The 15,662-nt window shown below is 37.7% G+C and overlaps 1 protein-coding gene across 3 annotated transcripts in view; it reads right to left on the minus strand.

Annotated features, from left to right (window-relative positions):
• The window catches only part of LOC106095623 (uncharacterized), a 190,469-nt gene extending 188,179 nt beyond the window's left edge, over nt 1–2,290 (minus strand). For 2 of the 3 annotated variants that reach the window (XM_013262884.2, XM_013262887.2), the window contains exon 1: nt 847–2,290. The gene's annotated coding sequence lies outside the window, so the exon portion shown is untranslated. The remainder of the gene's footprint in view (nt 1–846) is intronic. The other variant, XM_013262885.2, reaches the window with a different exon arrangement.
• Between the last annotated feature and the right edge of the window lie 13,372 nt (nt 2,291–15,662).

Consider the following 15,662-nt stretch of genomic DNA (forward strand, 5'->3'; position numbering starts at 1 on the left):
CCGATTTGGGTGAAATTTTTCACTGATGTTCTGTTATGATTTCCAACAACTGTGCCAAGTATGGTTGAAATCGGTATATAACCTGATATAGCTGTCATATAAACCGATCTGGGTTCTTGACTTCTTGAGCCTCTAGAGGAAGCAATTATTATCCGATTTGGCTGATATTAGCTGCCTTATAAACCGATCTCCCGATTAGACTTCTTAAGCCACTAAAGGGTGCAATTTTTAACTGATTCGGCTGAAAATTTGCAGACCTGTTTTGTTATGACTTCCAACATCTGTTCCAAGTATGGTTCAAAACGGTGCCTAACCTGATATAGCTGCCATATAAACCGATGTGGGATATTGACTTCTTGAGCCTCTAGGGGGCACAATATTTATCCGATGTTGGTGAAATTTTGTACAACGGCTTCTATCATAACCTTCAACATACGTGTCAAATATAGTCTGAGTCGGTCTATAGCCTGTTACAGCTCCCCCATAAACCGATCTTCCTGTTTTACTTCTTTAGCTCCTTAAAGGCACAATTCTTATTAGATTTGGGTGAAATTTTACACAATGACTTATATTTCCAATTGGACCATCATAATAATGGACCATAATAGCTTAGCAATTCTTTTATTTTATCTTTTGCTTGCCTTAAAAGAGATACCGGGAAAAGAACTCGTTAAATGCTATCCATGGTGGAGGGTATATAAGATTCGGCCCAGTCAAACTTAGCACGCTTTTACTTGTTCTGCATTCGCGAGTTCAGATCTTAACCTTATTTTTCAAAGAAGACACTTCATTGCCAAAATCTTTTTAAAACCAACCAACTCGGCAATAACCAAAAACTCAACTTACCTTTATTCAGATTGTGGCTAGATGTTATCCTTAATCCATGGTTTTAGTTGCATAAACATACACAAACTAAGTCAGTTTAGCATTTTGGTATTAGATGTGGTATTTGTGTTTGTTTTCGTTTTTGTTTCTATTCGTGTGTCATCATTGTTTTCCTTTTTGGTGGTTTATTTTTAAAAATGTTCACCCACTCTATTCCCTGATGGGATGTGTTGGCAAGGGGAAGTAACTGAATTCATTCACTAAAACACAACAGCGTGTGCAAGCACCTGCATCTCGACACTCATCGCTAGCTACATACACACACACAGATACAAACACTTTAAACTGCGGTTGTTTTTTCAATTACTTTTAGGATTCAATTTTTGAAAGTAAACAATTGTGGGGGTAAACTTTGGCACCAATCATAGTATTATTGTGGTTTATTTCCTTTTCTTTTGCTTTGCTCAGCTTGTTTGTTGTTGTTTGCGTTGTTTTTTTTTTTTTTTTTGTTTTGAGTTAACTATTATTGTGGTATTGTCCACACATACACTGGCACTGACGGAGTAACAAAAAGTTTTTAATAGTTGTTGTTTGCTGTTGGCTGGTGTTTGTTTATTTCATACTAATCAGCGTTTGACACAATGACTGTTATTGTTGTTGTAGCTTTCTTGCTCGCCTATTATTTGTTTGTGTAGTTGTTGTAGTGGACCACACCATAAAACAACTTACATTGCTGGCTTAGCAAGATGAATGTGCGTTGGGGAGAAAACACACACAGAATGCTCACACATTCGCAGCACAGCATTCGAACACGCACACTGAATCTTCTGAGGTTTATGTAAGGATCTTGGCCAACGAAGGAGTTGCAGAGTACCATTAATAAACAAAAGCCAGGACAAGCGACATCGAAATCACCATCAACTTCTACCTATACGAGAGCGTCGCAATGCGAGAGCAGAGTAGAGCACAACACCGAACGGCACGACACAGCACAATACGGATGAAAGTGAAAATAGATTTTCGCAGACCCTCCCCGCAGGGTCTGCCACAAACGACTTCGCTTCAAATAGAACGGAAATACGCACAAACACTCAAAAACACCCGCGCACATACACACTTGTTTATTTGTCGCCTGCTATGCGTGTGTGTGTGTGTGTGTGTGAGAGTTTGTGTCTGGTTGAAGACGCGCTTTGCTATTTGCAAAGGTATTCGATTATGTGATGGGCCAACATTCGAATTATTGGGACTCTAAGCAATTCGCAGCTGTTGGGGAATAATTCGAATTGTTTTTTTTTAAGACTAAATGGCTCCAACAAATGTCACTTCTGGATACGTTTGTAGCTCTTTTAGGGAATTTTTATTTGATGGATTTTTGTAATTTTATTTTGCAAAACACCACTCAAGCAAGTAGCTGACTTTGCAGACTTTCTGCTTTGATTTTGTTCCGCAATTTGGTGTGAACGGTTTGAAAGTTGCTCGTAAACTGTATTCACAATGAATTGGCCAGAGTTACAAGCCATTCATTCAATCTTGGGTGTTTGAAGTGAAAGCTTTTCGTTTTGTTGCGGCGAATCCTGTAAGCTTTCAGAGTTTGTTGTTGGAACCACACTTGACAGCAATGAGAGCTTTGCGCGACACCCTAGGACCCTTGAACCGTTACAAAATATTTAGCGGGTCCACAGGCGGAAGCCGAAAACAAAAGTGATTGTGTTTAACCAAATTTTTGGAATTTTTGCCTATTTCTCCGTTTGTTTTGGCTTGTTTTGGCTTGTTCTGTTGTTTGCGGTTATTGCCCAAATGGCGAGAGTGCGTTTGTGGGGGCCATGCTATTTGTATGTGTGTGAGTGTTTATATGCCTGCATTTGGGTCTGTTTGAATAGGACCTTTGTTTACATTTGACAAATATTTAACGAAATCAGCTGATTGCGATTATCATCTTGAACTCTTTAGATGTCGATGATGATTTTCATTTTTCGCAAAATATTAATGGATGAATTTAGCTAAAGGACTTACATTTCCTTGATGTTGTTGTATAGGTTATTGAGTCTAAGAGGAAGCATTAACCCTGCAAACATTTTTGAATGCCAAACAATATTTTGCGAATCTTCTAAAAGAAGATTCTGATCGCGGACGAGCTCGTCTATGTGTCGTAGACGATTCGCCCAGCGTGAGGAGTTGTGTCCTCAAGACGAAACTTCTGGAGCATATAAGTTGCTAACGAAAAGAGAGAAAAATCGTGTAGTGAAGTAACATTTGAGTGTTTTGAAAGATTTTTAAAATACTCCTCTGGTAGAGTAGCTTAATAATCGCATGGACTAGTAAAAGGAAGATTTATAAATTTCTCTTCTAGAAGAGTAGCCCATTACTCGCATGGACGCGTAAAAAATAAGGGTTTTATTATACTTATTAAATATTATTCTTCAACAGTAGCGCGTTATTCGCTTCGAAGATCTAAAAATGCATATCAAGATTAGTTTGTTCTTCGTAAACGCAACAATTATGAAAAAACTTTAAACAATTTTAGTATTTTCCATCATTTGAGGTACCAATCGCCATATAAACCCCGTGAGAATTTTGTTTGGAGTTCTGGAAGTTGTCCACTTAAAACAAAACATCGCTCCAGCTATTACAATAAAAGCAATCGCGTAAAGTTGACCATGGCGATTGATAAACAAATCTTCTGGGTGATTATAACGTTAAAACTTCCACACTCGCAATGGATTGTCCAATGGTATCCCAGAAGAGAGTTTCACGACTCACATGGATTAAAGGAGAATCGTCGCGAAAATTTCCGCACACGCCAAGGATTTCGCAAAAATATCCTAGAAGAGTGTATCGCAATTCATACGGAAGCTCAAATGCGTAGAAATCTTCCTGAAGATTGTTTTGTTCATCGCGGGAACGAATGCTCTTTCAAACTAATGAAAAATGTTTGCGGGGAAAGGAAATGTACAATAAGTAGCCATGTAGGGAATTTCAGTCGATGTGTACTAAAATTTTGGATTATGGGTTTGGCTAACCACTGAATGTGGTGCGTTTAAGTTAATTATGGAATGTGCATGTATTCCGATTAAATGGATTTTTTTTAACAAAAAAGGTGCTGACCTGCTTCGTCATAAGCATATATTGAACAAGTAAAAGCTGATTTGGACCGTATTTGGCACAGTTATTGGTAATCGCAACAGAACACTCACCGTATGCAAAATTTCAACCAAATCGGAAAAAAATTGCGGCTTGTAAGAACTCAAGAAGTCAAATCGGGAGATCGTTTTATATGGAAGCTATATCACGCTATAGACGAATTTAGACCGTACACCACCACATGAAAGATTTCATCCAAATCGAACAAAAATTGCCAAATTGGGATATCGGTTTATATGGAAGCTATATCAGGTTATAGACCGATTCAGACCGGACTTGGCACAGTTGTTGGAAGTCGTCACAGAACATCGCAAGCAGAATTAAAGTCAAAATCAGACAACAATTGCGGCTTGCAAGGGCTCAAAAAGTCAAATCGGGTGATCGGTTGATATAGGAGTTATATCAGGTTATAGACCGATTCAGACCAGACTTGGCATAGTTGTTGAAAGTCATAACAAAACACTTTGCGCAGAATTTTAGCTAAATTGGACAAAAAATTGGGGGTTGTAGAGGAGCAAGAGTCGAATCGGGAGATCGGTTAATATGGGAGTTATATCCGGTTCTCAACCGATTTGAACCGTACTTGGCGAAGTTGTTAGAAGTCATTAGAGAATGCTACGCGCAAATCGGACAAAAGTTGTGGCTTCCAGGGGCTCAAGAAGTCAAATCGCGAGATCGGTCTATATGGGAGCTATATCTTACTCTGATCCGATATGGCCCATTTGCAATCCCCAACGACCCACATCCATATTAAGTATCGATTTTTACAGTCGGATGGACGGACAGACATTGCTAGATCGACTCAAGACGTCGAGACGATCAAGAGTATATATATTACTTTATGGGGTCTTAGACAAAAATATTTCGGGGTGTTACAAACGAAATGACTAGATTAGTATACTCCCATCCCATGGTGGTGGGTATAAAAACTATATCAAAGTAAAGTCTTATAGGTTCCAAAGGCACATGGTTCTACACCAAAGCAAAAGGTATTCGGCCGGTCCGATCTTTGGATACCACCCACCTCAGGTATATATACTAATCACATTTCGACGAAATTCGGTACAAATGCACCATTTATGAATTCAAAGAAGCTATTGCGAAAAATTATCCAAAAACAGCGCACTTTTCCAAAATTCAGAGAAATCGGGTAATAAATAAGCCATTTATGACTAATGGCCGTAAATCAGGGGATCGGTGTATATGGCAGCTATACCCAAATATGGTTCGATCTGAACCATACTAAGCACGGACGACGAAGTGTCTAATACAGCTCATGGCGCCAAATTTCAGCGAAATCAGGTAATAAATACAGCTTCTAATACAAGGGGTGGCTATTTCAAGATATTGTCCGATCTAGACCATATTCTATACGAATATCGAAGCACTCAAGACAGCTCACTGCACTTAATCGGGTGATAAATGCGACTTTAAATCGGGAGATCGATCGTGTTTACTTAACCGAGAGCACATATGAGAGACAAACCAACGAAATTTCAGCCAAATCGGATAAGAATTGTGCCTTCTAGCGGCTCAAGAAGTCTAGATCCCAGATGGTTTTATATGGCAGCCATATCAAAACGTGGACCCATATAGCCCATTTACAATCCCAACTGACCTACACTAATAAGAAGTATCTGTGCAAAATTTCAAGCGGCTAGCTTTACTCCTTCAAAGTTAGCGTGCTTTATGGGGTCTTTGACGAATATTGCGAGAATTTACAAACAGAATGACGAAATTACTGTACCCCCCATCCTATGGTGCAGAGTAGAAAAATGTAGTCATTTGAATTGGTAACACATCGTGCCATCTACCCTGCACTTGCACATTGGCGACTATATACAGCTATATCCAAATATATTCCGATATAGATACTCCGGAGGTCTAGGTGTAAAAAAATGCTGTTCAGGATTTCGTCCATATTACCTTATAATTACGCCTTTTATGGTCTCAAGGCCATAAATATTCCACAATCATGACCATAATGGGCAGGAATATCGAAAAGTCTTAGATAACTTACCATCTTACATTTTATCGCAATCAATTGAAAAAGGCACCTTTCACCAGTTCAAGACCCTAAATCGCGATTACAGTCTATATGACAGTTATATCCAAATATGACCCGATCTAAACCATATACAGCATGTATGTCGATGGATCCAACACTCTTTAATGTTTCCAACTTCAGGGAAATTGGGTAATAAATCTGCAAAGAATGCTTAGACCGACCTCCCGGTTTAAGGTTTTAAGCGCATAAAATGCACCGGGCCCCCAGAGCACCCACATTGGCTACGTCCCTGATGGGAGCAATATCATAACCTAAAGCGATTTCGACCAAACTCCATAGATATTGCAGTAGTCGTAGGGCAAAGAGTTATGCAAAATTGGTCAATAAATACGCTTGCAAAGGCTCTAGAAATGAATATCGGGAGATACATATATATGGAAGCTATATCTACATCTGGTCTGATTCCAATGAAATTTACCAGTAATGTCGAAAATGATAAGGAAACCGTCTTGCAAAAATTCTTGAGAGTCAGTTGACAACTGATGATATTATTGCAATATTAGTACAAATCAGACGAACATGGGAGCTATATCCAAATCTGAACCTATTTTTCTAATTTCGTCTCTAGGCCGAAAAATATACCTGTACACTATTTTAAGTCGATGGAGTGAAAAGTGTACTTTGTCGCAAATTAATATCGACAGACAGACAGACTGACGGACCGACAGCCAGACGGACATACAGATAGACGGACAGATAGACAGAGAGATGGAGACAAATAAATCTAATTAGAAAGTGATTCTTAGTCGATCTTTATCCTTTTTAATGGGTCTATCTCTCTTCCCTCTTCAAATGTACTAAATTATAATACCCTGTACAGCAGTGAGTATGCAAGTTATAACAAGAAATTTCCTGGATGGCAATAGTACTCTCGTCTAAAATTGTTATACACATAATTGCTCCCCATTTCCAAACCCGTTTGCAAGTTCAGTCCGATACAGTTGTGACCTTTTGGTCATATTTGGATGAGCTGATACATATATCCAAATACGAACAAAGGCCACAACCTATTTCAATTTAAAATTTTTCAAAAATCTCTTATTATGGCTTAAAGTTCATATTGTCTCCATCCAATTCAACTGTTGTCACATTAACAGCAAGTTATTAAGATTTCATTTTTAATTTTCTTAAAAGCAAAAAAGCCTTGACATCGTTAACCCTACTTAAGAGTATGAATAACCCTTTTTGGTATTAGGCAATTTGGACTAAAACCAATGGCTATGACTTTGCCAAAAAATTTTTGATTGATTACAAGCAATCGATCCACACTTTTATGCTTCATTACTTGTCCCAAAACTTATCCGCTTCCACAACCCCACACACACACACACACACACAAACACACACATATCCTTTATCAACCTCCTACCCACACTCGCAAAAGGGATGAATTGACCCAATGTAAACAAATCGCCATGTAATCAAGTTCATAGTTTAAATATTATTACAAAATACACTTTGTGGAAATAAAACAACACAAGCTTTAGTTGGATTTCTTACCCTTCTGGGAAGGTTAAGGAACAGCCTGAAACATTGCAGCTCCTACTTGTTGTCGTCGTTGTTGTTTTCCTCCACCACAAAATATCCAATAACAACAAATATTGACAAGAAGGCAGGCAGACAGGAACCACACGACAGGTTAAGATACACCTTGACAGCTGTTAAGATACGAGAAAGTGTCATTCAACATCATGTAGTTGGCTGTTGAAGAATACGTCATTGTTGATGGTGACTGACTGTTGGGCCTATGGTCAGGATGATGAAGATGTTGGAGATGATGGTTTATGTTCATCTCAGACACAAGGATAGGTTAGAAAAACACATGTGCCAAGTCATTTTTAATGGTAGTGCGTATTGCAGCAGTGTGAAGCTAGTTTTGAGGCAAAATTAAAATCATACAAAGTGAAACCAATATGTGGGAGGAAAATTGAAAAAAAAAAAAAAAAACAAGTATCATCTTATATACCCTCCACCATGGATGGCATTTGTCGAGTTCTTTTCCCGGCATCTGTTCTTAGGCAAAAAAAAAAGATAGAAGAAAAGATTTGCTCTGCTATTAGAGCGATATAAAGATATGGTCCGGTTCGGACCACATTCAAATTACATGTTGGAGACCTGTGTAAAATGTCAGCCAATTCGAATAAGAATTACGCCATTTGGGGGCTCAAAAAGTAAAATAGAGAAATCGATTTATATTTATCGGATAATAATTGCGGCTCATGAAGTCAAGATCCCAGATCTGTTTATATGACAGCAATATCAGGTTATTGACCGATTTGAGCCTAACTTAGCATAGTTGTTGGAAGTCATAGCGAAACACGTCGAGCAAAATTTCATTCCAATCGGATAAGAAAAGCGCCCTCTACAGGCTCAAGAAGTCAAGACCCAAGATCGGCTTATATGGCAGCTATATCAAAACATGGACCGATATGGCCCATTTACAATCCCAACCGAACGACACTAATAAGAAGTATTTGTGTAAAGTGGCTAACGGACGGACGGACAGACAAACGGACGGACAGACAAACGGACGGACAGACGGATGGACATGGTTAGATCGACATAAAATGTCTCAACGGTCAAGAATATTTACTTTATGGGGTCTCAGACGCATATTTCGAGGTGTTACAAACAGAATGACGAAATTAGTATAGCCCCATCCCATGGTGGAGGGTATAAAAACAAGTAAAAGAGTGCTAAGTTTGGCAGAGCCAAATCTTCTTTACTCTCCACCTTGCATCGCACTTGTGAAATATTTTGACCCATATCTCTTTTTGGACAAACAAAGGATAATGGATGAGAATCGCTACGCTATTTCAGCTATACCAAAGTGGAATTCATTGTGCAAAATTTCAGCCAAATCAGATAAGAATTACGCCCTATAGTGGCTCAAGAAATAAAACTGAGAAATCTGTTTATTTAGGAACTATTCCAAGTTATGGATCGATTCAGGCCATATTTAACAAGTAGGTTAAAGGTCATACAAAAAGTCGTTCATTTCATCCAAATCGGATACGAATTGCTCCCTCTAGAGGCTCAAAAAGTTAAGATACAAAATCGGTTTATATGACACCTATACCAAAACATGAACCGATTTAGCCTATTTAAAATCCCAACCGATCTGCGCTAATAAGAAATATTTATGCAAAATTGCAAGTTTGTGAATTTGTTTGCAAGATACCCATTGATAAGTATACCTATCGTCTGAGAATCACTTTCTGATTCGATTTAGCTATGTCCGTCTGTCTGTCTGTCCGTCCGTCTGTCTATAGGTCCCAGATTTCATCCTATCATCTTCAAATTTAGTACAGGCATGTTTTTCCACATAGACACAAAGCCTATTGAAATTGGAAAAAATCGGTTCAGATCTGGATATATCTCCCATATAAAGGGTGATTTTTTGAGGTTAGGATTTTCATGCATTAGTATTTGACAGATCACGTGGGATTTCAGACATGGTGTCAAAGAGAAAGATGCTCAGTATGCTTTGACATTTCATCATGAATAGACTTACTAACGAGCAACGCTTGCAAATCATTGAATTTTATTACCAAAATCAGTGTTCGGTTCGAAATGTGTTCATTCACCGTAACGTTGCGTCCAACAGCATCTTTGAAAAAATACGGTCCAATGATTCCACCAGCGTACAAACCACACCAAACAGTGCATTTTTCGGGATGCATGGGCAGTTCTTGAACGGCTTCTGGTTGCTCTTCACTCCAAATGCGGCAATTTTGCTTATTTACGTAGCCATTCAACCAGAAATGAGCCTCATCGCTGAACAAAATTTGTCAAAATTTGAACACATTTCGAACCGAACACTGATTTTGGTAATAAAATTCAATGATTTGCAAGCGTTGCTCGTTAGTAAGTCTGTTCATGATGAAATGTCAAAGCATACTGAGCATCTTTCTCTTTGACACCATGTCTGAAATCCCACGTGATCTGTCAAATACTAATGCATGAAAATCCTAACCTCAAAAAAATCAAAAAATCATTACATGATCGTCCGATTTGCTGTAGTATTGCAATAAAATGGTCTTTTGTTAACCGATTTTCTCGAAATTTGGCAGGATGGATTTTCTCTTGACTCTGAATAATACTGGTTAACTTCATGGAAATCGGTTCAGATTTAGGTATAGCTCTCATATATATGTTCGTCCGATTTTCACTTCTAAAATCACAATAAGCGCAATTTATTGACCATCTTGCCAAATTTTGCATATCGCTTTCCTCGACGACTGCCACAGTATCTGAGGAGTTTGCTCGAAATCGGTTCAGATTTAGGTATAGCTCTCATATATATATGTTTGTCCGATTTTGAGTAATATTGCAAAAAGTGCCCTTTTGTTGACCGATTCTATCGAAATTTGGCAGAAGAGATTTTCTTATGACTCTCAATATTACTGGTGAATTTCATAGAAATCGGCCTAGATTTAGATATAGTTGTCATATATGTATATCGCCCGATTTTCACTTTAAGAGCCACTGCAAGCGCATTTATTGACCAATCTTGCCAAAATTTTGAACAACGCTTTCCTCGACGATTTCCACATTATATGAAAAATTTGCTCGAAATCGGTTTAGAATTAGATATAGCTCCCATATATATGCTCGTCAGACTTTTGGGTAATTTGCCATAATGTTGTCATTTGTCAACCGTAGTTTTTACAGTTTGAACATATTTGCTCGCCGAGGTCCATTAAAATTGGTTTGGAATTGGATATAGGTCATACATTGTACTTATAGGGTAGGTGTAGGGTATTATACAGTCGGCACAGCCCGACTTTTGCCCTTCCTTACTGGTTTTGAACAAAATTTCTTTGAATTTGGCGTAGATTACGATTTAAGGAACTGCTAAAAATTATCTGCACATGGGCTTTTATCCTGCCATTGAAGTTTAGATAGAACAAACATATTGGTCTTATTTTATAATTAACCAATGCCACATAGGCCTTAATGAGAGAAAGGATAATTTAGAAATGTCAATGGACCATTCGATGGCACCACCGGATAAATTGTTTAAATATAGCAAGTTTTCGGATATGAACTTTTTTCCATTTTTTGCTTACATTTACATTTAATTAAATGTATTGCCATTTTTTGGAAATGTGTTTGCCACCTGTTCCGCTTTTTCATAAGAAAATCTATAAAACTTGTTTTAATATTGGAAAATATTTAAGAAAAGCTCACGTATGTATATGGATAAAAGTTACTTCAAAACCATTCACAATTTCTTGCAAGAAATTTTTAGACCGTCAGTATATTCATGCACCATTTGAATAATATTCTCTAAAGATTTATTAAAGGAATGAAGCTTTCTGTCTAAGCCACACAAAAATATGGCCAATTGGTTATGTTTATATCAAAAGCTATACAAAAAGCTCCATGCAATTTAAGTCTATACGAAGTCATGTCCTAAACCACTTGGCAGAAAAAGCTACAAGGAAACCTCTTTCATCACTCTGAATGTTCTGCTGATTGGCAGTCGTGATTTTCATTGATAAGTTTCTTAAATTAATTACTTGCATTTGTCAAGAAAACAACAAAACTTTCCCATTATATGGCAAAAAAAAAGCAAATTCATCATAAATTGGGGCAGAGATTTCATTTTGTTTCATTCATTTCTGGCAACAGGAAGTGTTGTTGTTTATTTTGGGCTACATATAATTAGATTGCAATGTTAATGGAAAACTTTTACTACAAATTTAATCTAATCTCAGGGTCCACAAATGTACAAAAAGTAAACAGTGGCATTGCCTCAAACACTTGCACATACACAAAACACATACAATACATACACACACATACTTAGGTATAGAGTAAACAAACATCGGCATACTAACACACACTCGTAGACGACCATCTTATTTAGACATTATTTTATGAAGGCAAACATATTTATTTACAACACTTCATTAATCACGACTGACATCTTAAAGATGCCTCCACATGCATACGATTATAAGTGTGTGCGTGTGTGTGCGTGTGTGTGTGTGTATTCTTGTGCTTTCAATTCCATTGCGGGTTATGAGTTTTTATTTGCAGAGATTTTTAGATTTGCTTTGCTTTGGCTTAAAGCAAATCAAACTCTAATTAATTAACCAGCTTTGTTTGCCTAAACCGAAAATTTCATAAACATTTAAAAGCCGCAAATGTATCTTAAGTTGCAAGTTTCGAGTGGAAGTGTGTGTTTGTGTGTTTTTATATCATATACAATACAAATGGCACATTTTATTTATTGCTCCCCAAGATATTTTCTGTTGTTGGTATATGACTTCAATTTTGGAGGCTTGGAAAGAGTCTTAATGAAGCTTGGGAAACATTGCTTTGTCATATTAGACATATTTGAAATAGATTTGCCGGAAAAGGGTCAAGCATGGTCCAGTATCATGGTAAATGGACGGGCGGACATAAATACGTATGTTGAATTAGATGAATAGTCTGATGCATGAATGTAATGAGGAGCAGATGGGCCGGCAAGAAAGGTTTACTTGAGATCACATTCATTTCCTTAAAAGTCACTAAAGGATAACTAATAGAGCATGTATATTCATTAAATGGCTTAGAACTTGCTAATTGCAAATTTTGCCCATGCACATTTATTCCACTAAGGAACCGGGGCAAATTTCTCACATATCAATGAGTGCAGTCCGATTCAAGTGTTTAAAGCTCAATGATAAGGGGCCTCCCTTTTAGAGCTGAGTTCGAACGGTGTGTCGCAGTGCGGCATCTCTTTGAAGAGAAGTTTTAGATCTTAACTTTCACATTACTAATAATGGCTGGCACAAATGATGGTAGAAAAGACACAAAGATGGGTGAAGTCTATATTTGAAGTTTATGCCGAATATTTGCCGAAAAAAGTACCAGTTCTTAAAGCTTGAAATTTCAATTAATCCTTCAGAAAACATCTGACCATCCTTAATCATATGATTCCATGTTATTACTTAATTTCTTTGTCCTTCAGTTGCCATCAGCAGTTCGTAAGGATAAACAACAGCAAAAGAAATTGTAGAGATAACAAGTAAAAGCGTGCTATGGATCGCATGGATCGGACCACAATTAATTTTATGTTGGATACCTGTGTAAAATGTCGCGTAATTCGAATAATAATTGCGCCCTTTGAGGGATCAAGAAGTAAAATAGGGAGATCGATTTATATGGGAGCTGTATCGGGCTATAGACCGATTCAGACCATAATAAACACGTATGTTGATGGTCATGAGAGAATCCGTCGTACAAAATTTCAGGCAAATCGGATAATAATTGTGACCTCTAGAGGCTCAAGAAGTCAATATCCCAGATCGGTTTATATAGCAGCTATATTAGGTCATGAACCGATTTAAACCTTATTTGGCACAGTAGTTGAAAGTAATAATAAAATATGTCATGCAAAATTTCAGGTAAATCGGATAGGAATTGCGCCCTCTACAGGCTCAAGAAGTCAAGACCCAATATCGCTTTATATGGCAGCTATAACAGGTTATAGACCGACTTGAACCATACTTGGCACAGTTGTTGGATATCATAACAAAATATGTCGTGCAAAATTTTATTCAAATCGGATAAGAATTGCGCCCTCTAGAGGCTCAAGAAGTCAAGACCCAAGATCGGTTTATATGGCAGCTATATAAGGTTATCAACCGATTTGAACCATACTTGGCACAGTTTTTGGACATAATAACAAAACACGTCGTGAAAAAATCCATTGCAATCCGATAAGAATTGCGCACTCTAGAGGCTCAAGAAGTCAAGACCCAAGATCGGTTTATATGGCAGCTATATCAAAATATTAACCGATATGGCCCATTCACAATCCCAACCGATCTGCACTTATAAGAAGTATTTGTGCAAAATTTCAAGCGGCTAGCTTAACTCCTTCAAAAGTTAACGTGCTTTCGCCAGACAGACGGACGGACAAACGGACGGACATGGCTAGATCGACATAAAATATCACGACGATCAAGAATTTATATACTTAACGGGATCTTAAACGAACATTTCGAGGAGTTACAAACAGAATGACGAAATTAGTACACCCCCATTCTATGGTAGAGGATATAAAAACGGACCCCCCAACGTGGACGACCCACGCAAATGAAAAAATTACCATGATTTGCGGATGTGCACCTGGAATGTCTGCACTCTTTATAGAGAAGGTGAAGTTTACGCAATGGCGGATGATTTGAGATGTACAAGGCAGATATTACCACCTTACCGGAAGTGCGATGGACTGGGAATGGCGTCACTACAACTCCAAACGGTGACGAACTATACTATTGCTGCCATAACACGAGGCATGAATTTGGCTGTGGATTTGTGGTTAGTCGGAGACTGAAACAGCTTTACTCCGGTGAATGAGAGGCTAACCACAATCCGCATAAAAGCCAAATTCTTCAACATTAGCCTTATTTGTGCCAATGCCCCGACGAAAGACAAAGACGAGCAAACCAAAGATATTTTCTACGAGCGCCTAGAGAGAGAATACGATCGCTGCCCCTCCCATGATTTTTGAGTCGTTCTGGGAGATTTTAATGCGAAGGTAGGGAAAGAAGACATCTTGGGTTCAATGGACAGAAAGTTAAGCCTCCACGAGATAACGACCGACAATGGTCGCAAGAAACCGGCTCTTTATTGGAGGCACAAAATTCCCCCATAAAAAATTTACACAAATATACTTAGGAATCATCAGATCGGAACACCCGTAATCAAATCGACCAACGCTTTCCTCGACGACTTCCACAATGTCTATAAAGTTTGCTCGAAATCAGTTCAGATTTAGATATAGCTCTCATATATATATTCTCGTTCGATTTGCAGTAATACTGCAATCAAATGGTCATTTGTTAATCGATTCTCTCCAAATATGGCAGGTAGGATTTTCTGTTACTTCTCGACATTATAGCTGAATTTCATAGAAATCAGTTCAGATTTAGATATAGTTGTCATACACGTATATCGCCCGATTTTAACTTCCAGAGCCACTGGAAGAGCATTTTTTGACTAATCTTGCCAAAATTTTTTTCGCTTTTCTCGACGACCACCACATATTAAAATTTTGAGTAATTTGCAATAATGTTGTCATTTGTGAACCGTAGTTATAACAGTTTGAACATATTTGCTCGGAATGTGATATGGATTGTTTAATAACCCATCTGGAAACATCTGGCGAAGGCCTTCAAAATTGGTTCAGAATTGGACATAGCTCCCAATTTGTACCTATAGGTACGGTGCCGACTTTGTAGGGTATTACAAAGTCAACACCGCCCGACTTTTGCCTTTCCTTATCGGTTTAATTTAAGATCGATTTAAAATTACCAGCTTATACTCTACTTAAAACCAACGGTTTTTTTTTTTAATTGTCTCTTAATTATGTTCACAATGACTAAATTAAATTTAGTTGGGAAAATTTAGCAACCTGATTACTTCTTTTTACTATTGAAGTCTCCAAATCCAGCTGGCCATAATATTGGGTTGCCCAAAAAGTAATTGCGGATTTTTTAAAAGAAAGTAAATGCATTTTTAATAAAACTTAGAATGAACTTTAATCAAATATACTTTTTTACACTTTTTTTCTAAAGCAAGCTAAAAGTAACAGCTGATAACTGACAGAAGAAAGAATGCAATT

Source organism: Stomoxys calcitrans, chromosome 2 (assembly GCF_963082655.1).
Source record: "Stomoxys calcitrans chromosome 2, idStoCalc2.1, whole genome shotgun sequence".
Lineage (NCBI taxonomy): Eukaryota > Metazoa > Arthropoda > Insecta > Diptera > Muscidae > Stomoxys > Stomoxys calcitrans.